Here is a 26,677-nt window from a genome sequence, read left to right on the forward strand (position 1 = left end):
AGACACATTGTTGCTTACGGCCACACCACCCTGAACATGCCCGACCTCGTCTGATCTCGGAAGCCAAGGAGGGTTGGGCCTGGTTAGTACTTAAATGGGAGACCGCTTGGGAATACCAGGAGCTGTAAGCTTTTTGTCTTCTCTCGACCACCTGCATGTCTTTTGTTGCAACGTCTGATCACCCTGTGACACATGACGAAGTTGGTCATCTTCAGCTGCTGCTGCTTTGTTGGCAGACACGAAGTGATCTGAGAGTCTCAGTTTCAGCTGCAGAGAATAATCACATCAGGGAAGAAGATGTGCCCATAACAGATCAGCCTTTCTCTGCAATTATCTGGTTACATAGAGGAATTGTATGATTCCAGTACCTATATAATGCACATTTGTCACAGAAATTGTTCCTTACGGCCACACCACCCTGAATAAGCCCGACCTCGTCTGATCTCGGAAGCCAAGGAGGGTTGGGCCTGGTTAGTACTTTAATGGGAGACTGCTTGGGAATACCAGGTTCTGTAAGAGTTTTCTCTTCTCTCTACAACCTGCATGTCTTTTGTTGCAACGTCTGATCACCCTGTGACACATGAGGAAGTTGGTCATCTTCAGCTGCTGCTGCTTTGTTGGCAGACACGAAGTGATCTGAGAGTCTCAGTTTCAGCTGCAGAGAATAATCACATCAGGGAAGAAGATGTTTCCATAACAAGTCAGCCTTTCTCTGCAATTATCTGGTTACATAGAGGAAGTGTATGATTCCAGTACCTATATAATGCACATTTGTCACAGAAATTGTTCCTTACGGCCACACCACCCTGAATAAGCCCGACCTCGTCTGATCTCGGAAGCCAAGGAGGGTTGGGCCTGGTTAGTACTTTAATGGGAGACTGCTTGGGAATACCAGGTGCTGTAAGCGTTTTCTCTTCTCTCTACAACCTGCATGTCTTTTGTTGCAACGTCTGATCACCCTGTGACACATGAGGAAGTTGGTCATCTTCAGCAGCTGCTGCTTTGTTGGCAGACACGAAGTGATCTGAGAGTCTCAGTTTCAGCTGAAGAGAATGATCACATCAGAGAAGATGATACACCCGCTACACATCAGCCTTTCTCGGCAATTATCTGGTTGCATAGAGGAACCGTATGATTCCAGTGCCTATATAATGCACATTTGTCAGATACATTGCTGCTTACGGCCACACCACCCTGAACATGCCCGACCTCGTCTGATCTCAGAAGCCAAGCAGGGTTGGTCCTGGTTAGTACTTGAATGGTAGACTGCTTGGGAATACCAGGTGCTGTAAGCGTTTTCTCTTCTCTCTACAACCTGCATGTCTTTTGTTGCAACGTCTGATCACCCTGTGACACATGAGGAAGTTGGTCATCTTCAGCAGCTGCTGCTTTGTTGGCAGACACGAAGTGATCTGAGAGTCTCAGTTTCAGCTGAAGAGAATGATCACATCAGAGAAGATGATATGCCCACTACACATCAGCCTTTCTCGGCAATTATCTGGTTTCATAGAGCAAGTGTATGATTCCAGTACCTATATAATTCACATTTGTAACAGATATTGTCGCTTACCGCCACACCACCCTGAATAAGCCCCACCTTGTCTTATCTCGGAAGCCAAGCAGGGTTGGGTCTGGTTTGTACTTCAATGGGAGACTGCTTGGGAATACCAGGTGCTGTAAGCTGTTTCTCTTCTCTCTACCACCTGCATGTGTTTTGTTGCAACGTCTGATCACCCTGTGACACATGAGGAAGTTGGTCATCTTCAGCTGCTGCTGCTTTGTTGGCAGACACGAAGTGATCTGAGAGTCTCAGTTTCAGCTGAAGAGAATGATCACATCAGAGAAGATGATATCCCCACTACACATCAGCCTTTCTCGGCAATTATCTGGTTTCATAGAGGAAGTGTATGATTCCAGTACCTATATAATTCACATTTGTAACAAATATATTTGCTTACCGCCACACCACCCTGAATAAGCCCCACCTTGTCTTATCTCGGAAGCCAAGTAGGGTTGGGCCTGGTTAGTACTTAGATGGGAGTCTGCTTGGGATTACCAGGTGCTGTAAGCTTTTTGTCTTCTCTCGACCACCTGCATGTCTTTTGTTGCAACGTCTGATCACCCTGTGACACATGAGGAAGTTGGTCATCTTCAGCTCCTGCTGCTTTGTTGGCAGACATGAGGTAATCTGAGAGTCTCAGTTTCAGCTGGAGAGAATAATCACATCAGAGAAGAAGATGTGCCCACTACAAGTCAGCTTTTCTCTGCAATTATTTGGTTGCATAGAGGAACCGTATGATTCCAGTACCTATATAATGCACATTTGTCACAGACATTGTCGCTTACGGCCACACCACCCTGAATAAGCCCGACCTCGTCTGATCTCGGAAGCCAAGCAGGTTTAGGCCTGCTTAGTATTTGATGGGAGACTGCTTGGGAATACCAGGTGCTGTAAGCTTTTTCTCTTCTCTCTACCACCTGCATGTCTTTTGTTGCAACGTCTGATCACCCTGTGACACGTGAAGAAGCTGGTCATCTTCAGCTGCTGCTGCTTTGTTGATAGACACGAGGTGATCTGAGAGTCTCAGTTTCAGCTCCAGAGAATAATCACATCAAGGAGGAAGATGAACCCACTATAAGTCAGCCTTTTTCGGCAATTATCTGGTTATACAGAGGAAGTGTATGATTCCAGTACCTATATAATGCACATTTGTCACCGATATTGTTGCTTACGGCCACACCACCCTGAATAAGCCCAACCTCGTCTGATCTCGGAAGCCAAGCAGGGTTGGGCCTCCTTAGTACTTGGATGGGAGACTGCTTGGGAATACCAGGTGCTGTAAGCTTCTTCTCTTCTCTCTACCACCTGCATGTCTTTTGTTGCAACTTCTGATCACCCTGTGACACATGAGGAAGTTGGTCATCTTCAGCTGCTGCTGCTTTGTTGGCTGACACGAAGTGATCTGAGAGTCTCAGTTTCAGTTGCAGATAATGATCACATCAGAGAAGATGATTATCTGGTTCCATAGAGGAACCGTATGATTCCAGTACCTATATAATGCACATTTGTCAGAGACATTGTTGCTTACGGCCACACCACCCTGAATAAGCCCGACCTCGTCTGATCTCGGACGCCAAGCAGGGTTGTACCTGGTTAGTACTTGGATAGGAGACAGCTTGGGAATACCAGGTGCTGTAAGCTTTTTCTCTTCTCTCTACCACCTGCATGTCTTTTGTTGCAACGTCTGATCACCCTGTGACACGTGAAGAAGTTGGTCATCTTCAGCTGCTGCTGCTTTGTTGATAGACACGAGGTGATCTGAGAGTCTCAGTTTCAGTTGCAGAGAATGATCACATCAGAGAAGATGATTTGTCCGCTACACATCAGCCTTTCTCGGCAATTATCTGGTTGCATAGAGGAACCGTATGATTCCAGTACCTATATAATGCACATTTGTCAGAGACATTGTTGCTTACGGCCACACCACCCTGAATAAGCCCGACCTCGTCTGATCTCGGACGCCAAGCAGGGTTGTACCTGGTTAGTACTTGGATAGGAGACAGCTTGGGAATACCAGGTGCTGTAAGCTTTTTCTCTTCTCTCTACCACCTGCATGTCTTTTGTTGCAACGTCTGATCACCCTGTGACACGTGAAGAAGTTGGTCATCTTCAGCTGCTGCTGCTTTGTTGATAGACACGAGGTGATCTGAGAGTCTCAGTTTCAGTTGCAGAGAATGATCACATCAGAGAAGATGATTTGTCCGCTACACATCAGCCTTTCTCGGCAATTATCTGGTTGCATAGAGGAACCGTATGATTCCAGTACCTATATAATGCACATTTGTCAGAGACATTGTTGCTTACGGCCACACCACCCTGAATAAGCCCGACCTCGTCTGATCTCGGACGCCAAGCAGGGTTGTACCTGGTTAGTACTTGGATTGGAGTCAGCTTGGGAATACCAGGTGCTGTAAGCTTTTTCTCTTCTCTCTACCACCTGCATGTCTTTTGTTGCAACGTCTGATCACCCTGTGACACGTGAAGAAGTTGGTCATCTTCAGCTGCTGCTGCTTTGTTGATAGACACGAGGTGATCTGAGAGTCTCAGTTTCAGCTCCAGAGAATAATCACATCAAGGAGGAAGATGAATCCACTACAAGTCAGCCTTTTTCGGCAATTATCTGGTTATACAGAGGAAGTGTATGATTCCAGTACCTATATAATGCACATTTGTCACCGATATTGTTGCTTACGGCCACACCACCCTGAATAAGCCCAACCTCGTCTGATCTCGGAAGCCAAGCAGGGTTGGGCCTGGTTAGTACTTGAATGGGAGACCGCTTGGGAATACCAGGTGCCTTAAGCTTTTTCTCTTCTCTCTACCACCTGCATGTCTTTTGTTGCAACGTCTGATCACCCTGTGACACATGAGGAAGTTGGCCATCTTCAGCTGCTGCTGCTTTGTTGGAAGACACGAAGTGATCTGAGAGTCTCAGTTTCAGCTAAAGAGAATAATCACTTCAGGGAAGAAGATGTGCCCACTACAGATCAGCCTTTCTCAGCAATTATCTGGTTACATAGAGGAACCGTATGATTCCTGTACTTATATAATGCACATTTGTCAGACACATTGTTGCTTACGGCCACACCACCCTGAACATGTCTGATCTCGGAAGCCAAGCAGGGTTGAACCTCCTTAGTACTTGGATGGGAGACTGCTTGGGAATACCAGGTGCTGTAAGCTTCTTCTCTTCTCTCTACCACCTGCATGTCTTTTGTTGCAACGTCTGATCACCCTGTGACACATGAGGAAGTTGGTCATCTTCAGCTGCTGCTGCTTTGTTGGCTGACACGAAGTGATCTGAGAGTCTCAGTTTAAGTTGCACAGAATGATCACATCAGAGAAGATGATTTGCCCGCTACACATCAGCCTTTCTCGGCAATTATCTGGTTGCATAGAGGAACCGTATGATTCCAGTACCTATATAATGCACATTTGTCAGAGACATTGTTGCTTACGGCCACACCACCCTGAACATGCCCGACCTCGTCTGATCTCGGAAGCCAAGGAGGGTTGGGCCTGGTTAGTACTTAAATGGGAGACCGCTTTGGAATACCAGGAGCTGTAAGCTTTTTGTCTTCTCTCGACCACCTGCATGTCTTTTGTTGCAACGTCTGATCACCCTGTGACACATGACGAAGTTGGTCATCTTCAGCTGCTGCTGCTTTGTTGGCAGACACAAAGTGATCTGAGAGTCTCAGTTTCAGCTGCAGAGAATAATCACATCAGGGAAGAAGATGTGCCCATAACAAGTCAGCCTTTCTCTGCAATTATCTGGTTACATAGAGGAATTGTATGATTCCAGTACCTATATAATGCACATTTGTCACAGAAATTGTTCCTTACGGCCACACCACCCTGAATAAGCCCGACCTCGTCTGATCTCGGAAGCCAAGGAGGGTTGGGCCTGGTTAGTACTTCAATGGGAGACTGCTTGGGAATACCAGGTGCTGTAAGCTGTTTCTCTTCTCTCTACCACCTGCATGTGTTTTGTTGCAACGTCTGATCACCCTGTGACACATGAGGAAGTTGGTCATCTTCAGCTGCTGCTGCTTTGTTGGCAGACACGAAGTAATCTGAGAGTCTCAGTTTCAGCTGAAGAGAATGATCACATCAGAGAAGATGATATGCCCACTACACATCAGCCTTTCTCGGCAATTATCTGGTTACATAGAGGAATTGTATGATTCCAGTACCTATATAATGCACATTTGTCACAGAAATTGTTCCTTACGGCCACACCACCCTGAATAAGCCCGACCTCGTCTGATCTCGGAAGCCAAGGAGGGTTGGGCCTGGTTAGTACTTTAATGGGAGACTGCTTGGGAATACCAGGTTCTGTAAGAGTTTTCTCTTCTCTCTACAACCTGCATGTCTTTTGTTGCAACGTCTGATCACCCTGTGACACATGAGGAAGTTGGTCATCTTCAGCTGCTGCTGCTTTGTTGGCAGACACGAAGTGATCTGAGAGTCTCAGTTTCAGCTGCAGAGAATAATCACATCAGGGAAGAAGATGTTTCCATAACAAGTCAGCCTTTCTCTGCAATTATCTGGTTACATAGAGGAAGTGTATGATTCCAGTACCTATATAATGCACATTTGTCACAGAAATTGTTCCTTACGGCCACACCACCCTGAATAAGCCCGACCTCGTCTGATCTCGGAAGCCAAGGAGGGTTGGGCCTGGTTAGTACTTTAATGGGAGACTGCTTGGGAATACCAGGTGCTGTAAGCGTTTTCTCTTCTCTCTACAACCTGCATGTCTTTTGTTGCAACGTCTGATCACCCTGTGACACATGAGGAAGTTGGTCATCTTCAGCAGCTGCTGCTTTGTTGGCAGACACGAAGTGATCTGAGAGTCTCAGTTTCAGCTGAAGAGAATGATCACATCAGAGAAGATGATATGCCCACTACACATCAGCCTTTCTCTGCAATTATCTGGTTTCATAGAGCAAGTGTATGATTCCAGTACCTATATAATTCACATTTGTAACAGATATTGTCGCTTACCGCCACACCACCCTGAATAAGCCCCACCTTGTCTTATCTCGGAAGCCAAGCAGGGTTGGGTCTGGTTTGTACTTCAATGGGAGACTGCTTGGGAATACCAGGTGCTGTAAGCTGTTTCTCTTCTCTCTACCACCTGCATGTGTTTTGTTGCAACGTCTGATCACCCTGTGACACATGAGGAAGTTGGTCATCTTCAGCTGCTGCTGCTTTGTTGGCAGACATGAGGTAATCTGAGAGTCTCAGTTTCAGCTGGAGAGAATAATCACATCAGAGAAGAAGATGTGCCCACTACAAGTCAGCTTTTCTCTGCAATTATTTGGTTGCATAGAGGAACCGTATGATTCCAGTACCTATATAATGCACATTTGTCACAGACATTGTCGCTTACGGCCAAACCACCCTGAATAAGCCCGACCTCATCTGATCTCGGAAGCCAAGCAGGTTTAGGCCTGCTTAGTACTTGATGGGAGACTGCTTGGGAATACCAGGTGCTGTAAGCTTTTTCTCTTCTCTCTACCACCTGCATGTCTTTTGTTGCAACGTCTGATCACCCTGTGACACGTGAAGAAGCTGGTCATCTTCAGCTGCTGCTGCTTTGTTGATAGACACGAGGTGATCTGAGAGTCTCAGTTTCAGCTCCAGAGAATAATCACATCAAGGAGGAAGATGAACCCACTATAAGTCAGCCTTTTTCGGCAATTATCTGGTTATACAGAGGAAGTGTATGATTCCAGTACCTATATAATGCACATTTGTCACCGATATTGTTGCTTACGGCCACACCACCCTGAATAAGCCCAACCTCGTCTGATCTCGGAAGCCAAGCAGGGTTGGGCCTCCTTAGTACTTGGATGGGAGACTGCTTGGGAATACCAGGTGCTGTAAGCTTCTTCTCTTCTCTCTACCACCTGCATGTCTTTTGTTGCAACTTCTGATCACCCTGTGACACATGAGGAAGTTGGTCATCTTCAGCTGCTGCTGCTTTGTTGGCTGACACGAAGTGATCTGAGAGTCTCAGTTTCAGTTGCAGATAATGATCACATCAGAGAAGATGATTATCTGGTTGCATAGAGGAACCGTATGATTCCAGTACCTATATAATGCACATTTGTCAGAGACATTTTTGCTTACGGCCACACCACCCTGAATAAGCCCGACCTCGTCTGATCTCGGACGCCAAGCAGGGTTGTACCTGGTTAGTACTTGGATGGGAGACAGCTTGGGAATACCAGGTGCTGTAAGCTTTTTCTCTTCTCTCTACCACCTGCATGTCTTATGTTGCAACGTCTGATCACCCTGTGACACGTGAAGAAGTTGGTCATCTTCAGCTGCTGCTGCTTTGTTGGCTGACACGAAGTGATCTGAGAGTCTCAGTTTCAGTTGCAGATAATGATCACATCAGAGAAGATGATTTGCCCGCTACACATCAGCCTTTCTCGGCAATTATCTGGTTGCATAGAGGAACCGTATGATTCCAGTACCTATATAATGCACATTTGTCAGAGACATTGTTGCTTACGGCCACACCACCCTGAATAAGCCCGACCTCGTCTAATCTCGGACGCCAAGCAGGGTTGTACCTGGTTAGTACTTGGATGGGAGACAGCTTGGGAATACCAGGTGCTGTAAGCTTTTTCTCTTCTCTCTACCACCTGCATGTCTTTTGTTGCAACGTCTGATCACCCTGTGACACGTGAAGAAGTTGGTCATCTTCAGCTGCTGCTGCTTTGTTGATAGACACGAGGTGATCTGAGAGTCTCAGTTTCAGCTCCAGAGAATAATCACATCAAGGAGGAAGATGAACCCACTACAAGTCAGCCTTTTTCGGCAATTATCTGGTTATACAGATGAAGTGTATGATTCCAGTACCTATATAATGCACATTTGTCACCGATATTGTTGCTTACGGCCACACCACCCTGAATAAGCCCGACCTCGTCTGATCTCGGAAGCCAAGCACGGTTGGGCCTGGTTAGTACTTGAATGGGAGACCGCTTGGGAATACCAGGTACCTTAAGCTTTTTCTCTTCTCTCTACCACCTGCATGTCTTTTGTTGCAACGTCTGATCACCCTGTGACACATGAGGAAGTTGGTCATCTTCAGCTTCTGCTGCTTTGTTGGCAGACACGAAGTGATCTGAGAGTCTCATGTTCAGCTGGAGAAAATGATCACGTCAGGGAAGAAGATGATTTGCCCGCTACACATCAGCCTTTCTCGGCAATTATCTGGTTGCATAGAGGAACCGTATGATTCCAGTACCTATATAATGCACATTTGTCAGAGACATTGTTGCTTACGGCCACACCACCCTGAATAAGCCCGACCTCGTCTGATCTCGGACGCCAAGCAGGGTTGTACCTGGTTAGTACTTGGATAGGAGACAGCTTGGGAATACCAGGTGCTGTAAGCTTTTTCTCTTCTCTCTACCACCTGCATGTCTTTTGTTGCAACGTCTGATCACCCTGTGACACGTGAAGAAGTTGGTCATCTTCAGCTGCTGCTGCTTTGTTGGCTGACACGAAGTGATCTGAGAGTCTCAGTTTCAGTTGCAGATAATGATCACATCAGAGAAGATGATTTCCCCGCTACACATCAGCCTTTCTCGGCAATTATCTGGTTGCATAGAGGAACCGTATGATTCCAGTACCTATATAATGCACATTTGTCAGAGACATTGTTGCTTACGGCCACACCACCCTGAATAAGCCCGACCTCGTCTGATCTCGGACGCCAAGCAGGGTTGTACCTGGTTAGTACTTGGATAGGAGTCAGCTTGGGAATACCAGGTGCTGTAAGCTTTTTCTCTTCTCTCTACCACCTGCATGTCTTTTGTTGCAACGTCTGATCACCCTGTGACACGTGAAGAAGTTGGTCATCTTCAGCTGCTGCTGCTTTGTTGATAGACACAAGGTGATCTGAGAGTCTCAGTTTCAGCTCCAGAGAATAATCACATCAAGGAGGAAGATGAATCCACTACAAGTCAGCCTTTCTCGGCAATTATCTGGTTGCATAGAGGAACCGTATGATTCCAGTACCTATATAATGCACATTTGTCAGAGACATTGTTGCTTACGGCCACACCACCCTGAAGAAGCCTGACCTCGTCTGATCTCGGACGCCAAGCAGGGTTGTACCTGGTTAGTACTTGGATGGGAGACAGCTTGGGAGTACCAGGTGCTGTAAGCTTTTTCTCTTCTCTCTACCACCTGCATGTGTTTTGTTGCAACGTCTGATCACCCTGTGACACGTGAAGAAGTTGGTCATCTTCAGCTGCTGCTGCTTTGTTGATAGACACGAGGTGATCTGAGAGTCTCAGTTTCAGCTGAAGAGAATAATCACATCAAGGAGGAAGATGAGCCCACTACAAGTCAGCCTTTTTCGGCAATTATCTGGTTACACAGAGGAAGTGTATGATTCCAGTACCTATATAATGCACATTTGTCACCGATATTGTTGCTTACGGCCACACCACCCTGAATAAGCCCGACCTCGTCTGATCTCGGAAGCCAAGCAGGGTTGGGCCTGGTTAGTACTTTAATAGGAGACTGCTTGGGAATACCAGGTGCTGTAAGCGTTTTCTCTTCTCTCTACAACCTGCATGTCTTTTGTTGCAACGTCTGATCACCCTGTGACACATGAGGAAGTTGGTCATCTTCAGCTGTTGCTGCTTTGTTGGAAGACACGAAGTGATCTGAGAGTCTCAGTTTCAGCTGAAGAGAATAATCACGTCAGGGAAGAAGATGTGCCCACTACACATCAGCCTTTCTCAGCAATTATCTGGTTACATAGAGGAACCGTATGATTCCTGTACTTATATAATGCACATTTGTCACAGACATTGTTGCTTACGGCCACACCACCCTGAATATGCCTGACCTCGTCTGATCTCGGAAGCCAAGCAGAGTTGGGCCTGGTTAGCACTTGGGTGGGAGACCGCTTGAAAATACCAGGTGCTGTAAGCTTTTTCTCTTCTCTCTACCACCTGCATGTCTTTTTTTGCAACGTCTGATCACCCTGTGACACATGAGGAAGTTGGTCATCTTCAGCTGCTGCTGCTTTGTTGGCAGACACAGAGTGATCTGAGAGTCTCATGTTCAGCTGGAGAAAATTATCACGTCAGGGAAGAAGATGATTTGCCCGCTACACATCAGCCTTTCTCGGCAATTATCTGGTTGCATAGAGGAACCGTATGATTCCAGTACCTATATAATGCACATTTGTCAGAGACATTGTTGCTTACGGCCACACCACCCTGAATAAGCCCGACCTCGTCTGATCTCGGACGCCAAGCAGGGTTGTACCTGGTTAGTACTTGGATAGGAGACAGCTTGGGAATACCAGGTGCTGTAAGCTTTTTCTCTTCTCTCTACCACCTGCATGTCTTTTGTTGTAACGTCTGATCACCCTGTGACACGTGAAGAAGTTGGTCATCTTCAGCTGCTGCTGCTTTGTTGATAGACACGAGGTGATCTGAGAGTCTCAGTTTCAGTTGCAGAGAATGATCACATCAGAGAAGATGATTTGTCCGCTACACATCAGCCTTTCTCGGCAATTATCTGGTTGCATAGAGGAACCGTATGATTCCAGTACCTATATAATGCACATTTGTCAGAGACATTGTTGCTTACGGCCACACCACCCTGAATAAGCCCGACCTCGTCTGATCTCGGACGCCAAGCAGGGTTGTACCTGGTTAGTACTTGGATAGGAGTCAGCTTGGGAATACCAGGTGCTGTAAGCTTTTTCTCTTCTCTCTACCACCTGCATGTCTTTTGTTGCAACGTCTGATCACCCTGTGACACGTGAAGAAGTTGGTCATCTTCAGCTGCTGCTGCTTTGTTGATAGACACGAGGTGATCTGAGAGTCTCAGTTTCAGCTCCAGAGAATAATCACATCAAGGAGGAAGATGAACCCACTACAAGTCAGCCTTTTTCGGCAATTATCTGGTTATACAGAGGAAGTGTATGATTCCAGTACCTATATAATGCACATTTGTCACCGATATTGTTGCTTACGGCCACACCACCCTGAATAAGCCCGACCTCGTCTGATCTCGGAAGCCAAGCACGGTTGGGCCTGGTTAGTACTTGAATGGGAGACCGCTTGGGAATACCAGGTACCTTAAGCTTTTTCTCTTCTCTCTACCACCTGCATGTCTTTTGTTGCAACGTCTGATCACCCTGTGACACATGAGGAAGTTGGTCATCTTCAGCTTCTGCTGCTTTGTTGGCAGACACGAAGTGATCTGAGAGTCTCATGTTCAGCTGGAGAAAATTATCACGTCAGGGAAGAAGATGATTTGCCCGCTACACATCAGCCTTTCTCGGCAATTATCTGGTTGCATAGAGGAACCGTATGATTCCAGTACCTATATAATGCACATTTGTCACCGATGTTGTTGCTTATGGCCACACCACCCTGAATAAGCCCAACCTCGTCTGATCTCGGAAGCCAAGCAGGGTTGGGCCTGGTTAGTACTTGAATGGGAGACCGCTTGGGAATACCAGGTGCCTTAAGCTTTTTCTCTTCTCTCTACCACCTGCATGTCTTTTGTTGCAACGTCTGATCACCCTGTGACACATGAGGAAGTTGGCCATCTTCAGCTGCTGCTGCTTTGTTGGAAGACACGAAGTGATCTGAGAGTCTCAGTTTCAGCTAAAGAGAATAATCACTTCAGGGAAGAAGATGTGCCCACTACAGATCAGCCTTTCTCAGCAATTATCTGGTTACATAGAGGAACCGTATGATTCCTGTACTTATATAATGCACATTTGTCAGACACATTGTTGCTTACGGCCACACCACCCTGAACATGCCCGACCTCGTCTGATCTCGGAAGCCAAGCAGGGTTGAGCCTCCTTAGTACTTGGATGGGAGACAGCTTGGGAATACCAGGTGCTGTAAGCTTTTTCTCTTCTCTCTACCACCTGCATGTCTTTTGTTGCAACGTCTGATCACCCTGTGACACATGAGGAAGTTGGTCATCTTCAGCTGCTGCTGCTTTGTTGGCTGACACGAAGTGATCTGAGAGTCTCAGTTTCAGTTGCAGAGAATGATCACATCAGAGAAGATGATTTGCCCGCTACACATCAGCCTTTCTCGGCAATTATCTGGTTGCATAGAGGAACCGTAGTTGGCAGACACGAAGTGATCTGAGAGTCTCAGTTTCAGCTGCAGAGAATAATCACGTCAGGGAAGAAGATGTGCCCACTACACATCAGCCTTTCTCGGAAATGATCTGGTTGCATAGAGGAACCGTATGATTCCAGTACCTATATAATGCACATTTGTCAGAGACATTGTTGCTTACGGCCACACCACCCTGAACATGCCCGACCTCGTCTGATCTCGGAAGCCAAGGAGGGTTGGGCCTAGTTAGTACTTGGATGGAAGACCTCTTGGGAATACCAGGTGCTTTAAGCTTTTTCTCTTCTCTCTACCACCTGCATGTCTTTTGTTGCAACGTCTGATCACCCTATGACACATGAGGAAGTTGGTCATCTTCAGCAGCTGCTGCTGCTTTGTTGGCAGACACGAAGTGATCTGAGAGTCTCAGTTTCAGTTGCAGAGAATGATCACATCAGAGAAGATTATTTGCCCGCTACACATCAGCCTTTCTCGGCAATTATCTGGTTGCATAGAGGAACCGTATGATTCCAGTACCTATATAATGCACATTTGTCAGAGACATTGTTGCTTACGGCCACACCACCCTGAAGAAGCCTGACCTCGTCTGATCTCGGACGCCAAGCAGGGTTGTACCTGGTTAGTACTTGGATGGGAGACAGCTTGGGAGTACCAGGTGCTGTAAGCTTTTTCTCTTCTCTCTACCACCTGCATGTGTTTTGTTGCAACGTCTGATCACCCTGTGACACGTGAAGAAGTTGGTCATCTTCAGCTGCTGCTGCTTTGTTGATAGACACGAGGTGATCTGAGAGTCTCAGTTTCAGCTGAAGAGAATAATCACATCAAGGAGGAAGATGAGCCCACTACAAGTCAGCCTTTTTCGGCAATTATCTGGTTACACAGAGGAAGTGTATGATTCCAGTACCTATATAATGCACATTTGTCACCGATATTGTTGCTTACGGCCACACCACCCTGAATAAGCCCGACCTCGTCTGATCTCGGAAGCCAAGCAGGGTTGGGCCTGGTTAGTACTTTAATGGGAGACTGCTTGGGAATACCAGGTGCTGTAAGCGTTTTCTCTTCTCTCTACAACCTGCATGTCTTTTGTTGCAACGTCTGATCACCCTGTGACACATGAGGAAGTTGGTCATCTTCAGCTGTTGCTGCTTTGTTGGAAGACACGAAGTGATCTGAGAGTCTCAGTTTCAGCTGAAGAGAATAATCACGTCAGGGAAGAAGATGTGCCCACTACACATCAGCCTTTCTCAGCAATTATCTGGTTACATAGAGGAACCGTATGATTCCTGTACTTATATAATGCACATTTGTCACAGACATTGTTGCTTACGGCCACACCACCCTGAATATGCCTGACCTCGTCTGATCTCGGAAGCCAAGCAGAGTTGGGCCTGGTTAGCACTTGGGTGGGAGACCGCTTGAAAATACCAGGTGCTGTAAGCTTTTTCTCTTCTCTCTACCACCTGCATGTCTTTTTTTGCAACGTCTGATCACCCTGTGACACATGAGGAAGTTGGTCATCTTCAGCTGCTGCTGCTTTGTTGGCAGACACAGAGTGATCTGAGAGTCTCAGTTTCAGCTGCAGAGAATAATCACATCAGGGAAGAATATGTGCCCACTACAAGTCAGCCTTTCTCGGCAATTATCTGGTTTCATAGAGGAAGTGTATGATTCCAGTACCTATATAATGCACATTTGTCACAGAAATTGTTCCTTACGGCCACACCACCCTGAATAAGCCTGACCTCGTCTGATCTCGGAAGCCGAGGAGGGTTGGGCCTGGTTAGTACTTTAATGGGAGACTGCTTGGGAATACCAGGTGCTGTAAGCGTTTTCTCTTCTCTCTACAACCTACATGTCTTTTGTTGCAACGTCTGATCACCCTGTGACACATGAGGTATTTGGTCATCTTCAGCTGCGGCTGCTTTGTTGGCAAACACGAAGTGATCTGAGAGTCTCAGTTTCAACTGAAGAGAATAATGACGTCAGGGAAGAAGATGTGCCGACTACACATCAGCCTTTCTCAGCAATTATCTGGTTACATAGAGGAACCGTATGATTCCTGTACTTATATAATGCACATTTGTCAGACACATTGTTGCTTACGGCAACACCACCCTGAACATGCCCGACCTCGTCTGATCTCGGAAGCCAAGCAGGGTTGAGCCTCCTTAGTACTTGGATGGGAGACAGCTTGGGAATACCAGGTGCTGTAAGCTTTTTCTCTTCTCTCTACCACCTGCATGTCTTTTGTTGCAACGTCTGATCACCCTGTGACACGTGAAGAAGTTAGTCATCTTCAGCTGCTGCTGCTTTGTTGATAGACACGAGGTGATCTGAGAGTCTCAGTTTCAGCTGCAGAGAATAATCACATCAAGGAGGAAGATGAACCCACTACAAGTCAGCCTTTTTCGGCAATTATCTAGTTATACAGAGGAAGTGTATGATTCCAGTACCTATATAATGCACATTTGTCACCAATATTGTTGCTTACGGCCACACCACCCTGAATAAGCCTGATCTCGGAAGCCAAGCAGTGTTGGGCCTGGTTAGTACTTTAATGGGAGACTGCTTGGGAATACCAGGTTCTGTAAGCGTTTTCTCTTCTCTCTACAACCTGCATGTCTTTTGTTGCAACGTCTGATCACCCTGTGACACATGAGGAAGTTGGTCATCTTCAGCAGCTGCTGCTTTGTTGGCAGACACGAAGTGATCTGAGAGTCTCAGTTTCAGCTGCAGAGAATAATCACATCAGGGAAGAAGATGTTTCCATAACAAGTCAGCCTTTCTCTGCAATTATCTGGTTACATAGAGGAAGTGTATGATTCCAGTACCTATATAATGCACATTTGTCACAGAAATTGTTCCTTACGGCCACACCACCCTGAATAAGCCCGACCTCGTCTGATCTCGGAAGCCAAGGAGGGTTGGGCCTGGTTAGTACTTTAATGGGAGACTGCTTGGGAATACCAGGGGCTGTAAGCGTTTTCTCTTCTCTCTACAACCTGCATGTCTTTTGTTGCAACGTCTGATCACCCTGTGACACATGAGGAAGTTGGTCATCTTCAGCAGCTGCTGCTTTGTTGGCAGACACGAAGTGATCTGAGAGTCTCAGTTTCAGCTGCAGAGAATAATCACATCAAGGAGGAAGATGAACCCACTACAAGTCAGCCTTTCTCGGCAATTATCTGGTTTCATAGAGCAAGTGTATGATTCCAGTACCTATATAATTCACATTTGTAACAGATATTGTCGCTTACCGCCACACCACCCTGAATAAGCCCCACCTTGTCTTATCTCGGAAGCCAAGCAGGGTTGGGTCTGGTTTGTACTTCAATGGGAGACTGCTTGGGAATACCAGGTGCTGTAAGCTGTTTCTCTTCTCTCTACCACCTGCATGTGTTTTGTTGCAACGTCTGATCACCCTGTGACACATGAGGAAGTTGGTCATCTTCAGCTGCTGCTGCTTTGTTGGCAGACACGAAGTGATCTGAGAGTCTCAGTTTCAGCTGAAGAGAATGATCACATCAGAGAAGATGATATGCCCACTACACATCAGCCTTTCTCGGCAATTATCTGGTTTCATAGAGGAAGTGTATGATTCCAGTACCTATATAATTCACATTTGTAACAAATATATTTGCTTACCGCCACACCACCCTGAATAAGCCCCACCTTGTCTTATCTCGGAAGCCAAGTAGGGTTGGGCCTGGTTAGTACTTAGATGGGAGACTGCTTGGGATTACCAGGTGCTGTAAGCTTTTTGTCTTCTCTTGACCACCTGCATGTCTTTTGTTGCAACGTCTGATCACCCTGTGACACATGAGGAAGTTGGTCATCTTCAGCTCCTGCTGCTTTGTTGGCAGACATGAGGTAATCTGAGAGTCTCAGTTTCAGCTGGAGAGAATAATCACATCAGAGAAGAAGATGTGCCCACTACAGATCAGCCTTTCTCAGCAATTATCTGGTTACATAGAGGAACCGTATGATTCCTGTACTTATATAATGCACATTTGTCAGACACATTGTTGCTTACGGCCACACCACCCTGAACATGCCCGACCTCGTCTGATCTCGGAAGCCAAGCAGGGTTGAGCCTCCTTAGTACTTGGATGGGAGACAGCTTGGGAATACCAGGTGCTGTAAGCTTTTTCTCTTCTCTCTACCACCTGCATGTCTTTTGTTGCAACGTCTGATCACCCTGTGACACATGAGGAAGTTGGTCATCTTCAGCTGCGGCTGCTTTGTTGGCTGACACGAAGTGATCTGAGAGTCTCAGTTTAAGTTGCAGAGAATGATCACATCAGAGAAGATGATTTGCCCGCTACACATCAGCCTTTCTCGGCAATTATCTGGTTGCATAGAGGAACCGTAGTTGGCAGACACGAAGTGATCTGAGAGTCTCAGTTTCAGCTGCAGAGAATAATCACGTCAGGGAAGAAGATGTGCCCACTACACATCAGCCTTTCTCAGCAATTATCTGGTTACATAGAGGAACCGTATGATTCCAGTACCTATATAATGCACATTTGTCAGAGACGTTGTTGCTTACGGCCACACCACCCTGAATAAGCCCGACCTCGTCTGATCTCGGACGCCAAGCAGGGTTGTACCTGGTTAGTACTTGGATGGGAGACAGCTTGGGAATACCAGGTGCTGTAAGCTTTTTCTCTTCTCTCTACCACCTGCATGTCTTTTGTTGCAACGTCTGATCACCCTGTGACACGTGAAGAAGTTGGTCATCTTCAGCTGCTGCTGCTTTGTTGATAGACACGAGGTGATCTGAGAGTCTCAGTTTCAGTTCCAGAGAATAATCACATCAAGGAGGAAGATGAACCCACTACAAGTCAGCCTTTTTCGGCAATTATCTGGTTATACAGAGGAAGTGTATGATTCCAGTACCTATATAATGCACATTTGTCACCGATATTGTTGCTTACGGCCACACCACCCTGAATAAGCCCGACCTCGTCTGATCTCGGAAGCCAAGCACGGTTGGGCCTGGTTAGTACTTGAATGGGAGACCGCTTGGGAATACCAGGTACCTTAAGCTTTTTCTCTTCTCTCTACCACCTGCATGTCTTTTGTTGCAACGTCTGATCACCCTGTGACACATGAGGAAGTTGGTCATCTTCAGCTTCTGCTGCTTTGTTGGCAGACACGAAGTGATCTGAGAGTCTCATGTTCAGCTGGAGAAAATTATCACGTCAGGGAAGAAGATTATTTGCCCGCTACACATCAGCCTTTCTCGGCAATTATCTGGTTGCATAGAGGAACCGTATGATTCCAGTACCTATATAATGCACATTTGTCACCGATGTTGTTGCTTACGGCCACACCACCCTGAATAAGCCCAACCTCGTCTGATCTCGGAAGCCAAGCAGGGTTGGGCCTGGTTAGTACTTGAATGGGAGACCGCTTGGGAATACCAGGTGCCTTAAGCTTTTTCTCTTCTCTCTACCACCTGCATGTCTTTTGTTGCAACGTCTGATCACCCTGTGACACATGAGGAAGTTGGCCATCTTCAGCTGCTGCTGCTTTGTTGGAAGACACGAAGTGATCTGAGAGTCTCAGTTTCAGCTAAAGAGAATAATCACTTCAGGGAAGAAGATGTGCCCACTACAGATCAGCCTTTCTCAGCAATTATCTGGTTACATAGAGGAACCGTATGATTCCTGTACTTATATAATGCACATTTGTCAGACACATTGTTGCTTACGGCCACACCACCCTGAACATGCCCGACCTTGTCTGATCTCGGAAGCCAAGCAGGGTTGAGCCTCCTTAGTACTTGGATGGGAGACAGCTTGGGAATACCAGGTGCTGTAAGCTTTTTCTCTTCTCTCTACCACCTGCATGTCTTTTGTTGCAACGTCTGATCACCCTGTGACACATGAGGAAGTTGGTCATCTTCAGCTGCTGCTGCTTTGTTGGCTGACAAGAAGTGATCAGAGAGTCTCAGTTTCAGTTGCAGAGAATGATCACATCAGAGAAGATGATTTGCCCGCTACACATCAGCCTTTCTCGGCAATTATCTGGTTGCATAGAGGAACCGTAGTTGGCAGACACGAAGTGATCTGAGAGTCTCAGTTTCAGCTGCAGAGAATAATCACGTCAGGGAAGAAGATGTGCCCACTACACATCAGCCTTTCTCGGAAATGATCTGGTTGCATAGAGGAACCGTATGATTCCAGTACCTATATAATGCACATTTGTCAGAGACATTGTTGCTTACGGCCACACCACCCTGAACATGCCCGACCTCGTCTGATCTCGGAAGCCAAGGAGGGTTGGGCCTAGTTAGTACTTGGATGGAAGACCTCTTGGGAATACCAGGTGCTTTAAGCTTTTTCTCTTCTCTCTACCACCTGCATGTCTTTTGTTGCAACGTCTGATCACCCTATGACACATGAGGAAGTTGGTCATCTTCAGCAGCTGCTGCTGCTTTGTTGGCAGACACGAAGTGATCTGAGAGTCTCAGTTTCAGTTGCAGAGAATGATCACATCAGAGAAGATTATTTGCCCGCTACACATCAGCCTTTCTCGGCAATTATCTGGTTGCATAGAGGAACCGTATGATTCCAGTACCTATATAATGCACATTTGTCAGAGACATTGTTGCTTACGGCCACACCACCCTGAAGAAGCCTGACCTCGTCTGATCTCGGACGCCAAGCAGGGTTGTACCTGGTTAGTACTTGGATGGGAGACAGCTTGGGAGTACCAGGTGCTGTAAGCTTTTTCTCTTCTCTCTACCACCTGCATGTGTTTTGTTGCAACGTCTGATCACCCTGTGACACATGAGGAAGTTGGTCATCTTCAGCTGTTGCTGCTTTGTTGGAAGACACGAAGTGATCTGAGAGTCTCAGTTTCAGCTGAAGAGAATAATCACGTCAGGGAAGAAGATGTGCCCACTACACATCAGCCTTTCTCAGCAATTATCTGGTTACATAGAGGAACCGTATGATTCCTGTACTTATATAATGCACATTTGTCACAGACATTGTTGCTTACGGCCACACCACCCTGAATATGCCTGACCTCGTCTGATCTCGGAAGCCAAGCAGAGTTGGGCCTGGTTAGTACTTGGGTGGGAGACCGCTTGAAAATACCAGGTGCTGTAAGCTTTTTCTCTTCTCTCTACCACCTGCATGTCTTTTTTTGCAACGTCTGATCACCCTGTGACACATGAGGAAGTTGGTCATCTTCAGCTGCTGCTGCTTTGTTGGCAGACACAGAGTGATCTGAGAGTCTCAGTTTCAGCTGCAGAGAATAATCACATCAGGGAAGAATATGTGCCCACTACAAGTCAGCCTTTCTCGGCAATTATCTGGTTTCATAGAGGAAGTGTATGATTCCAGTACCTATATAATGCACATTTGTCACAGAAATTGTTCCTTACGGCCACACCACCCTGAATAAGCCTGACCTCGTCTGATCTCGGAAGCCGAGGAGGGTTGGGCCTGGTTAGTACTTTAATGGGAGACTGCTTGGGAATACCAGGTGCTGTAAGCGTTTTCTCTTCTCTCTACAACCTACATGTCTTTTGTTGCAACGTCTGATCACCCTGTGACACATGAGGTATTTGGTCATCTTCAGCTGCGGCTGCTTTGTTGGCAAACACAAAGTGATCTGAGAGTCTCAGTTTCAGCTGAAGAGAATGATCACGTCAGGGAACAAGATGTGCCTACTACACATCAGCCTTTCTCTGCAATTATCTGGTTGCATAGAGGAACCGTATGATTCCAGTACCTATATAATGCACATTTTTCAGAGATATTGTTGCTTACGGCCACACCACCCTGAACATCCCCTTCCTCGTCTGATCTCGGAAGCCAAGCACAGTTGGGCCTGGTTTGTACTTGGATGGAAGACCTCTTGGGAATACCAGGTGCTTTAAGCTTTTTCTCTTCTCTCAACCACCTGCATGTCTTTTGTTGCAATGTCTGATCACCCTGTGACACATGAGGAAGTTGGTCATCTTCAGCTGCTGCTGCTTTGTTGGCAGACACGAAGTGATCTGAGAGTCTCATTTTCAGCTGGAGAGAATTATCACGTCAGGGAACAAGATATGCCCGCTACATATCAGCCTTTCTCTGCAAATATCTGGTTACATAGAGGAACCATATGATTTGATTACCTATATAATGCGCATTTGTCACAGAGATTGTTGCTTACGGCCAAACCACCCTGAATATGTCCAACCTCGTCTGATCTCGGAAGCCAAGGAGGGTTGGGCCTGGTTAGTACTTTGATGGGAGACCGCTTGGGAATACCAGGTGCTGTAAGCTTTTTCTCTTCTCTCTACCACCTGCATGTCTTTTGTTGCAACGTCTGATCACCCTGTGACACATGAGGAAGTTGGTCATCTTCAGCTTCTGCTGCTTTGTTGGCAGACACGAAGTGATCTGAGAGTCTCAGTTTCAGTTGCAGAGAATGATCACATCAGAGAAGATGATTTACCCGCTACACATCAGCCTTTCTCGGCAATTATCTGGTTGCATAGAAGAACCGTATGATTCCAGTACCTATATAATGCACATTTGTCAGAGACATTGTTGCTTACGGCCACACAACCCTGAACATGCCCGACCTCGTCTGATCTCGGAAGCCAAGCACAGTTGGGCCTGGTTTGTACTTGGATGGAAGACCTCTTGGGAATAGGAGGTGCTGTAAGCTTTTTCTCTTCTCTCTACCACCTGCATGTCTTTTGTTGCAACGTCTGATCACCCTGTGACACATGAGGAAGTTGGTCATCTTCAGCTTCTGCTGCTTTGTTGGCAGACACAAAGTGATCTGAGAGTCTCAGTTTCAGCTCGAGAGAATAATCACGTCAGGGAAGAAGATGTGCCCACTACTTATCAGCTTTTCTCGGCAATTATCTGGTTACATAGAGGAACTGTATGATTCCAGTACCTTTATAATGCACATTTGTCACAGTTATGGTTGCTTACCGCCACACCACCCTGAATATGCCCGACCACGTCTGATCTCGGAAGCCAAGCAGGTTTGGGCCTGGTTTGTACTTGGATGGTAGACTCTCTGGGAATGCCAGGCGCTGTAAGCTTTTTCTCTTCTCTCTACCACCTGCATGTCTTTTGTTGCAACGTCTGATCACCCTGTGACACATGAGGAAGTTGGTCATCTTCAGCTACTGCTGCTTTGTTGGCAGACACAAAGTGATCTGAGAGTCTCAGTTTCAGCTGCAGAGAATAATCACGTCAGGGAAGAAGATGTGCCCACTACACATCAGCCTTTCTCGGAAATGATCTGGTTGCATAGAGGAACCGTATGATTCCAGTACCTATATAATGCACATTTGTCAGAGACATTGTTGCTTACGGCCACACCACCCTGAACATGCTCGACCTCGTCTGATCTCGGAAGCCAAGGAGGTTTGGGCCTGGTTAGTACTTGGATAGGAGACCTCTTGGGAATACCAGGTGTGGTAAGCTTTTTCTCTTCTCTCTACCACCTGCATGTCTTTTGTTGCAACGTCTGATCACCCTGTGACACATGAGGAAGTTGGTCATCTTCAGCAGCTGCTGCTGCTTTGTTGGCAGACACGAAGTGATCTGAGAGTCTCAGTTTAAGTTGCAGAGAATGATCACATCAGGGAAGAAGATATGCCCATAACAAGTGAGCCTTTCTCGGAAATTATCTGGTTACATAGAGGAAGTGTATGATTCCAGTACTTATATAATGCACATTTGTCACAGTTATTGTTGCTTACGGCCACACCACCCTGAATATACCCGACCTCGTCTGATCTCGGAAGCCAAGCACGTTTGAGCCTGGTTAGTACTTGGATGGTAGACTGCTTGGGAATACCAGGTGCTGTAAGCGTTTTCTCTTCTCTCTACAACCTGCATGTCTTTTGTTGCAACGTCTGATCACCCTGTGACACATGAGGAAGTTGGTGATCTTCAGCTGCTGCTGCTTTGTTGGCAGACACCAAGTGATCTGAGAGTCTCAGTTTCAGCTGCAGAGAATAATCACATCAGGGAAGAAGATGTGCCCATAACAAGTCAGCCTTTCTCTGCAATTATCTGGTTACATAGAGGAAGTGTATGATTCCAGTACCTATATAATGCACATTTGTCACAGAAATTGTTCCTTACGGCCACACCACCCTGAATATGCCCGACCTCGTCTGATCTCGGAAGCCAAGGAGGGTTGGGCCTGGTTAGTACTTTAATGGGAGACTGCTTGGGAATACCAGGTGCTGTAAGCGTTTTCTCTTCTCTCAACAACCTGCATGTCTTTTGTTGCAACGTCTGATCTCCCTGTGACACATGAGGAAGTTGGTCATCTTCAGCTGCTGCTGCTTTGTTGGCAGACACGAAGTGATCTGAGAGTCTCAGTTTCAGCTGAAGAGAATAATCACGTCAGGGAAGAAGATGTGCCCACTACACATCAGCCTTTCTCAGCAATTATCTGGTTACATAGAGGAACCGTATGATTCCTGTACTTATATAATGCACATTTGTCACAGACATTGTTGCTTACGGCCACACCACCCTCAATATGCCCGACCTCGTCTGATCTCGGAAGCCAAGGAGGGTTGGGCCTGGTTAGTACTTTAATGGGAGACTGCTTGGGAATACCAGGTGCTGTAAGCGTTTTCTCTTCTCTCAACAACCTGCATGTCTTTTGTTGCAACGTCTGATCTCCCTGTGACACATGAGGAAGTTGGTCATCTTCAGCTGCTGCTGCTTTGTTGGCAGACACGAAGTGATCTGAGAGTCTCAGTTTCAGCTGAAGAGAATAATCACGTCAGGGAAGAAGATGTGCCCACTACACATCAGCCTTTCTCAGCAATTATCTGGTTACATAGAGGAACCGTATGATTCCTGTACTTATATAATGCACATTTGTCACAGACATTGTTGCTTACGGCCACACCACCCTCAATATGCCTGACCTCGTCTGATCTCGGAAGCCAAGAAGAGTTGGGCCTGGTTAGTACTTTGGTGGGAGACCGCTTGAAAATACCAGGTGCTGTAAGCTTTTTCTCTTCTCTCTACAACCTGCATGTCTTTTTTTGCAACGTCTGATCACCCTGTGACACATGAGGAAGTTGGTCATCTTCAGCTGCTGCTGCTTTGTTGGCAGACACAAAGTGATCTGAGAGTCTCAGTTTCAGCTGCAGAGAATAATCACGTCAGGGAAGAAGATGTGCCCACTACACATCAGCCTTTCTCGGAAATGATCTGGTTGCATAGAGGAACCGTATGATTCCAGTACCTATATAATGCACATTTGTCAGAGACATTGTTGCTTACGGCCACACCACCCTGAACATGCTCGACCTCGTCTGATCTCGGAAGCCAAGGAGGTTTGGGCCTGGTTAGTACTTGGATAGGAGACCTCTTGGGAATACCAGGTGTGGTAAGCTTTTTCTCTTCTCTCTACCACCTGCATGTCTTTTGTTGCAACGTCTGATCACCCTGTGACACATGAGGAAGTTGGTCATCTTCAGCAGCTGCTGCTGCTTTGTTGGCAGACACGAAGTGATCTGAGAGTCTCAGTTTAAGTTGCAGAGAATGATCACATCAGGGAAGAAGATATGCCCATAACAAGTGAGCCTTTCTCGGAAATTATCTGGTTACATAGAGGAAGTGTATGATTCCAGTACTTATATAATGCACATTTGTCACAGTTATTGTTGCTTACGGCCACACCACCCTGAATATACCCGACCTCGTCTGATCTCGGAAGCCAAGCACGTTTGAGCCTGGTTAGTACTTGGATGGTAGACTGCTTGGGAATACCAGGTGCTGTAAGCGTTTTCTCTTCTCTCTACAACCTGCATGTCTTTTGTTGCAACGTCTGATCACCCTGTGACACATGAGGAAGTTGGTGATCTTCAGCTGCTGCTGCTTTGTTGGCAGACACCAAGTGATCTGAGAGTCTCAGTTTCAGCTGAAGAGAATAATCACGTCAGGGAAGAAGATGTGCCCACTACACATCAGCCTTTCTCAGCAATTATCTGGTTACATAGAGGAACCGTATGATTCCTGTACTTATATAATGCACATTTGTCACAGACATTGTTGCTTACGGCCACACCACCCTCAATATGCCTGACCTCGTCTGATCTCGGAAGCCAAGAAGAGTTGGGCCTGGTTAGTACTTTGGTGGGAGACCGCTTGAAAATACCAGGTGCTGTAAGCTTTTTCTCTTCTCTCTACCACCTGCATGTCTTTTTTTGCAACGTCTGATCACCCTGTGACACATGAGGAAGTTGGTCATCTTCAGCTGCTGCTGCTTTGTTGGCAGACACAGAGTGATCTGAGAGTCTCAGTTTCAGTTGCAGAGAATAATCACATCAGGGAAGAATATGTGCCCACTACAAGTCAGCCTTTCTCGGCAATTATCTGGTTTCATAGAGGAAGTGTATGATTCCAGTACCTATATAATGCACATGTGTCACAGAAATTGTTCCTTACGGCCACACCACCCTGAATAAGCCTGACCTCGTCTGATCTCGGAAGCCAAGGAGGGTTGGGCCTGGTTAGTACTTTAATGGGAGACTGCTTGGGAATACCAGGTGCTGTAAGCGTTTTCTCTTCTCTCTACAACCTGCATGTCTTTTGTTGCAACGTCTGATCACCCTGTGACACATGAGGAAGTTGGCCATCTTCAGCTGCTGCTGCTTTGTTGGAAGACACGAAGTGATCTGAGAGTCTCAGTTTCAGCTGAAGAGAATAATCACGTCAGGGAAGAAGATGTGCCCACTACACATCAGCCTTTCTCAGCAATTATCTGGTTACATAGAGGAACCGTATGATTCCAGTACCTATATAATGCACATTTGTCAGAGACATTGTTGCTTACGGCCACACCACCCTGAAGAAGCCTGACCTCGTCTGATCTCGGACGCCAAGCAGGGTTGTACCTGGTTAGTACTTGGATGGGAGACAGCTTGGGAGTACCAGGTGCTGTAAGCTTTTTCTCTTCTCTCTACCACCTGCATGTGTTTTGTTGCAACGTCTGATCACCCTGTGACACATGAGGAAGTTGGTCATCTTCAGCTGTTGCTGCTTTGTTGGAAGACACGAAGTGATCTGAGAGTCTCAGTTTCAGCTGAAGAGAATAATCACGTCAGGGAAGAAGATGTGCCCACTACACATCAGCCTTTCTCAGCAATTATCTGGTTACATAGAGGAACCGTATGATTCCTGTACTTATATAATGCACATTTGTCACAGACATTGTTGCTTACGGCCACACCACCCTGAATATGCCTGACCTCGTCTGATCTCGGAAGCCAAGCAGAGTTGGGCCTGGTTAGTACTTGGGTGGGAGACCGCTTGAAAATACCAGGTGCTGTAAGCTTTTTCTCTTCTCTCTACCACCTGCATGTCTTTTTTTGCAACGTCTGATCACCCTGTGACACATGAGGAAGTTGGTCATCTTCAGCTGCTGCTGCTTTGTTGGCAGACACAGAGTGATCTGAGAGTCTCAGTTTCAGCTGCAGAGAATAATCACATCAGGGAAGAATATGTGCCCACTACAAGTCAGCCTTTCTCGGCAATTATCTGGTTTCATAGAGGAAGTGTATGATTCCAGTACCTATATAATGCACATTTGTCACAGAAATTGTTCCTTACGGCCACACCACCCTGAATAAGCCTGACCTCGTCTGATCTCGGAAGCCGAGGAGGGTTGGGCCTGGTTAGTACTTTAATGGGAGACTGCTTGGGAATACCAGGTGCTGTAAGCGTTTTCTCTTCTCTCTACAACCTACATGTCTTTTGTTGCAACGTCTGATCACCCTGTGACACATGAGGTATTTGGTCATCTTCAGCTGCGGCTGCTTTGTTGGCAAACACAAAGTGATCTGAGAGTCTCAGTTTCAGCTGAAGAGAATGATCACGTCAGGGAACAAGATGTGCCCACTACACATCAGCCTTTCTCTGCAATTATCTGGTTGCATAGAGGAACCGTATGA

General features: G+C 46.6%; 2 non-coding genes and 59 pseudogenes across 2 annotated transcripts; all 61 read left to right on the top strand.

Moving 5' to 3' along the window:
* The first annotated feature begins 12 nt into the window (after window positions 1–12).
* Window positions 13–131, top strand: LOC140300578 (5S ribosomal RNA; annotated as a pseudogene).
* A 269-nt stretch (window positions 132–400) lies between these two features.
* Window positions 401–519, top strand: LOC140293204 (5S ribosomal RNA; annotated as a pseudogene).
* A 269-nt stretch (window positions 520–788) lies between these two features.
* On the top strand, window positions 789–907 carry LOC140288467 (5S ribosomal RNA; annotated as a pseudogene).
* A 269-nt stretch (window positions 908–1,176) lies between these two features.
* LOC140286796 (5S ribosomal RNA) lies at window positions 1,177–1,295 on the top strand (annotated as a pseudogene).
* Window positions 1,296–2,340: 1,045 nt separating this feature from the next.
* Window positions 2,341–2,458, top strand: LOC140296160 (5S ribosomal RNA; annotated as a pseudogene).
* A 269-nt stretch (window positions 2,459–2,727) lies between these two features.
* Window positions 2,728–2,846, top strand: LOC140291662 (5S ribosomal RNA; annotated as a pseudogene).
* Window positions 2,847–3,083: 237 nt separating this feature from the next.
* On the top strand, window positions 3,084–3,202 carry LOC140289925 (5S ribosomal RNA; annotated as a pseudogene).
* A 269-nt stretch (window positions 3,203–3,471) lies between these two features.
* LOC140289926 (5S ribosomal RNA) lies at window positions 3,472–3,590 on the top strand (annotated as a pseudogene).
* Window positions 3,591–3,859: 269 nt separating this feature from the next.
* Window positions 3,860–3,978, top strand: LOC140288378 (5S ribosomal RNA; annotated as a pseudogene).
* A 269-nt stretch (window positions 3,979–4,247) lies between these two features.
* Window positions 4,248–4,366, top strand: LOC140311910 (5S ribosomal RNA; annotated as a pseudogene).
* A 647-nt stretch (window positions 4,367–5,013) lies between these two features.
* LOC140313811 (5S ribosomal RNA) lies at window positions 5,014–5,132 on the top strand (annotated as a pseudogene).
* A 269-nt stretch (window positions 5,133–5,401) lies between these two features.
* On the top strand, window positions 5,402–5,520 carry LOC140281622 (5S ribosomal RNA; annotated as a pseudogene).
* Window positions 5,521–5,789: 269 nt separating this feature from the next.
* Window positions 5,790–5,908, top strand: LOC140293205 (5S ribosomal RNA; annotated as a pseudogene).
* A 269-nt stretch (window positions 5,909–6,177) lies between these two features.
* On the top strand, window positions 6,178–6,296 carry LOC140288468 (5S ribosomal RNA; annotated as a pseudogene).
* Window positions 6,297–6,953: 657 nt separating this feature from the next.
* LOC140293580 (5S ribosomal RNA) lies at window positions 6,954–7,071 on the top strand (annotated as a pseudogene).
* A 269-nt stretch (window positions 7,072–7,340) lies between these two features.
* LOC140291663 (5S ribosomal RNA) lies at window positions 7,341–7,459 on the top strand (annotated as a pseudogene).
* Window positions 7,460–7,696: 237 nt separating this feature from the next.
* Window positions 7,697–7,815, top strand: LOC140290381 (5S ribosomal RNA; annotated as a pseudogene).
* A 269-nt stretch (window positions 7,816–8,084) lies between these two features.
* On the top strand, window positions 8,085–8,203 carry LOC140294763 (5S ribosomal RNA; annotated as a pseudogene).
* A 269-nt stretch (window positions 8,204–8,472) lies between these two features.
* On the top strand, window positions 8,473–8,591 carry LOC140320467 (5S ribosomal RNA; annotated as a pseudogene).
* Window positions 8,592–8,863: 272 nt separating this feature from the next.
* LOC140289927 (5S ribosomal RNA) lies at window positions 8,864–8,982 on the top strand (annotated as a pseudogene).
* Window positions 8,983–9,251: 269 nt separating this feature from the next.
* LOC140292136 (5S ribosomal RNA) lies at window positions 9,252–9,370 on the top strand (annotated as a pseudogene).
* Window positions 9,371–9,639: 269 nt separating this feature from the next.
* LOC140295028 (5S ribosomal RNA) lies at window positions 9,640–9,758 on the top strand (annotated as a pseudogene).
* A 269-nt stretch (window positions 9,759–10,027) lies between these two features.
* On the top strand, window positions 10,028–10,146 carry LOC140298421 (5S ribosomal RNA). The gene has a single exon (XR_011914070.1). It is a non-coding gene; the product is annotated as a 5S ribosomal RNA (ribosomal RNA).
* A 269-nt stretch (window positions 10,147–10,415) lies between these two features.
* Window positions 10,416–10,534, top strand: LOC140285723 (5S ribosomal RNA; annotated as a pseudogene).
* Window positions 10,535–10,806: 272 nt separating this feature from the next.
* LOC140289928 (5S ribosomal RNA) lies at window positions 10,807–10,925 on the top strand (annotated as a pseudogene).
* Window positions 10,926–11,194: 269 nt separating this feature from the next.
* Window positions 11,195–11,313, top strand: LOC140292137 (5S ribosomal RNA; annotated as a pseudogene).
* A 269-nt stretch (window positions 11,314–11,582) lies between these two features.
* LOC140320478 (5S ribosomal RNA) lies at window positions 11,583–11,701 on the top strand (annotated as a pseudogene).
* Window positions 11,702–11,973: 272 nt separating this feature from the next.
* Window positions 11,974–12,092, top strand: LOC140305674 (5S ribosomal RNA; annotated as a pseudogene).
* Window positions 12,093–12,361: 269 nt separating this feature from the next.
* On the top strand, window positions 12,362–12,480 carry LOC140292949 (5S ribosomal RNA; annotated as a pseudogene).
* A 397-nt stretch (window positions 12,481–12,877) lies between these two features.
* Window positions 12,878–12,996, top strand: LOC140282144 (5S ribosomal RNA; annotated as a pseudogene).
* A 272-nt stretch (window positions 12,997–13,268) lies between these two features.
* Window positions 13,269–13,387, top strand: LOC140295029 (5S ribosomal RNA; annotated as a pseudogene).
* A 269-nt stretch (window positions 13,388–13,656) lies between these two features.
* On the top strand, window positions 13,657–13,775 carry LOC140299157 (5S ribosomal RNA; annotated as a pseudogene).
* A 269-nt stretch (window positions 13,776–14,044) lies between these two features.
* On the top strand, window positions 14,045–14,163 carry LOC140285734 (5S ribosomal RNA; annotated as a pseudogene).
* Window positions 14,164–14,432: 269 nt separating this feature from the next.
* LOC140295645 (5S ribosomal RNA) lies at window positions 14,433–14,551 on the top strand (annotated as a pseudogene).
* Window positions 14,552–14,820: 269 nt separating this feature from the next.
* On the top strand, window positions 14,821–14,939 carry LOC140294704 (5S ribosomal RNA; annotated as a pseudogene).
* A 647-nt stretch (window positions 14,940–15,586) lies between these two features.
* On the top strand, window positions 15,587–15,705 carry LOC140291862 (5S ribosomal RNA; annotated as a pseudogene).
* Window positions 15,706–16,750: 1,045 nt separating this feature from the next.
* On the top strand, window positions 16,751–16,869 carry LOC140292950 (5S ribosomal RNA; annotated as a pseudogene).
* A 397-nt stretch (window positions 16,870–17,266) lies between these two features.
* LOC140290382 (5S ribosomal RNA) lies at window positions 17,267–17,385 on the top strand (annotated as a pseudogene).
* A 269-nt stretch (window positions 17,386–17,654) lies between these two features.
* On the top strand, window positions 17,655–17,773 carry LOC140320489 (5S ribosomal RNA; annotated as a pseudogene).
* Window positions 17,774–18,045: 272 nt separating this feature from the next.
* On the top strand, window positions 18,046–18,164 carry LOC140311913 (5S ribosomal RNA; annotated as a pseudogene).
* Window positions 18,165–18,433: 269 nt separating this feature from the next.
* Window positions 18,434–18,552, top strand: LOC140295960 (5S ribosomal RNA; annotated as a pseudogene).
* A 397-nt stretch (window positions 18,553–18,949) lies between these two features.
* On the top strand, window positions 18,950–19,068 carry LOC140282151 (5S ribosomal RNA; annotated as a pseudogene).
* A 272-nt stretch (window positions 19,069–19,340) lies between these two features.
* On the top strand, window positions 19,341–19,459 carry LOC140295030 (5S ribosomal RNA; annotated as a pseudogene).
* A 269-nt stretch (window positions 19,460–19,728) lies between these two features.
* On the top strand, window positions 19,729–19,847 carry LOC140301104 (5S ribosomal RNA; annotated as a pseudogene).
* Window positions 19,848–20,116: 269 nt separating this feature from the next.
* Window positions 20,117–20,235, top strand: LOC140295646 (5S ribosomal RNA; annotated as a pseudogene).
* Window positions 20,236–20,504: 269 nt separating this feature from the next.
* LOC140297047 (5S ribosomal RNA) lies at window positions 20,505–20,623 on the top strand (annotated as a pseudogene).
* A 269-nt stretch (window positions 20,624–20,892) lies between these two features.
* LOC140316522 (5S ribosomal RNA) lies at window positions 20,893–21,011 on the top strand (annotated as a pseudogene).
* A 269-nt stretch (window positions 21,012–21,280) lies between these two features.
* Window positions 21,281–21,399, top strand: LOC140296088 (5S ribosomal RNA; annotated as a pseudogene).
* Window positions 21,400–21,668: 269 nt separating this feature from the next.
* On the top strand, window positions 21,669–21,787 carry LOC140294199 (5S ribosomal RNA; annotated as a pseudogene).
* A 269-nt stretch (window positions 21,788–22,056) lies between these two features.
* On the top strand, window positions 22,057–22,175 carry LOC140292327 (5S ribosomal RNA; annotated as a pseudogene).
* Window positions 22,176–22,447: 272 nt separating this feature from the next.
* On the top strand, window positions 22,448–22,566 carry LOC140289684 (5S ribosomal RNA; annotated as a pseudogene).
* Window positions 22,567–22,835: 269 nt separating this feature from the next.
* Window positions 22,836–22,954, top strand: LOC140275320 (5S ribosomal RNA; annotated as a pseudogene).
* Window positions 22,955–23,223: 269 nt separating this feature from the next.
* On the top strand, window positions 23,224–23,342 carry LOC140298764 (5S ribosomal RNA). The gene has a single exon (XR_011914381.1). It is a non-coding gene; the product is annotated as a 5S ribosomal RNA (ribosomal RNA).
* A 269-nt stretch (window positions 23,343–23,611) lies between these two features.
* LOC140282728 (5S ribosomal RNA) lies at window positions 23,612–23,730 on the top strand (annotated as a pseudogene).
* Window positions 23,731–23,999: 269 nt separating this feature from the next.
* On the top strand, window positions 24,000–24,118 carry LOC140292328 (5S ribosomal RNA; annotated as a pseudogene).
* Window positions 24,119–24,390: 272 nt separating this feature from the next.
* On the top strand, window positions 24,391–24,509 carry LOC140289685 (5S ribosomal RNA; annotated as a pseudogene).
* A 269-nt stretch (window positions 24,510–24,778) lies between these two features.
* On the top strand, window positions 24,779–24,897 carry LOC140282734 (5S ribosomal RNA; annotated as a pseudogene).
* A 269-nt stretch (window positions 24,898–25,166) lies between these two features.
* Window positions 25,167–25,285, top strand: LOC140291547 (5S ribosomal RNA; annotated as a pseudogene).
* Window positions 25,286–25,554: 269 nt separating this feature from the next.
* LOC140295031 (5S ribosomal RNA) lies at window positions 25,555–25,673 on the top strand (annotated as a pseudogene).
* Window positions 25,674–25,942: 269 nt separating this feature from the next.
* Window positions 25,943–26,061, top strand: LOC140301106 (5S ribosomal RNA; annotated as a pseudogene).
* Window positions 26,062–26,330: 269 nt separating this feature from the next.
* Window positions 26,331–26,449, top strand: LOC140295647 (5S ribosomal RNA; annotated as a pseudogene).
* Window positions 26,450–26,677: the final 228 nt, after the last annotated feature.

This window comes from Leuresthes tenuis, unplaced genomic scaffold (assembly GCF_036924035.1).
Source record: "Leuresthes tenuis unplaced genomic scaffold, fLeuTen1.0.hap1 SCAF_1, whole genome shotgun sequence".
NCBI lineage: Eukaryota > Metazoa > Chordata > Actinopteri > Atheriniformes > Atherinopsidae > Leuresthes > Leuresthes tenuis.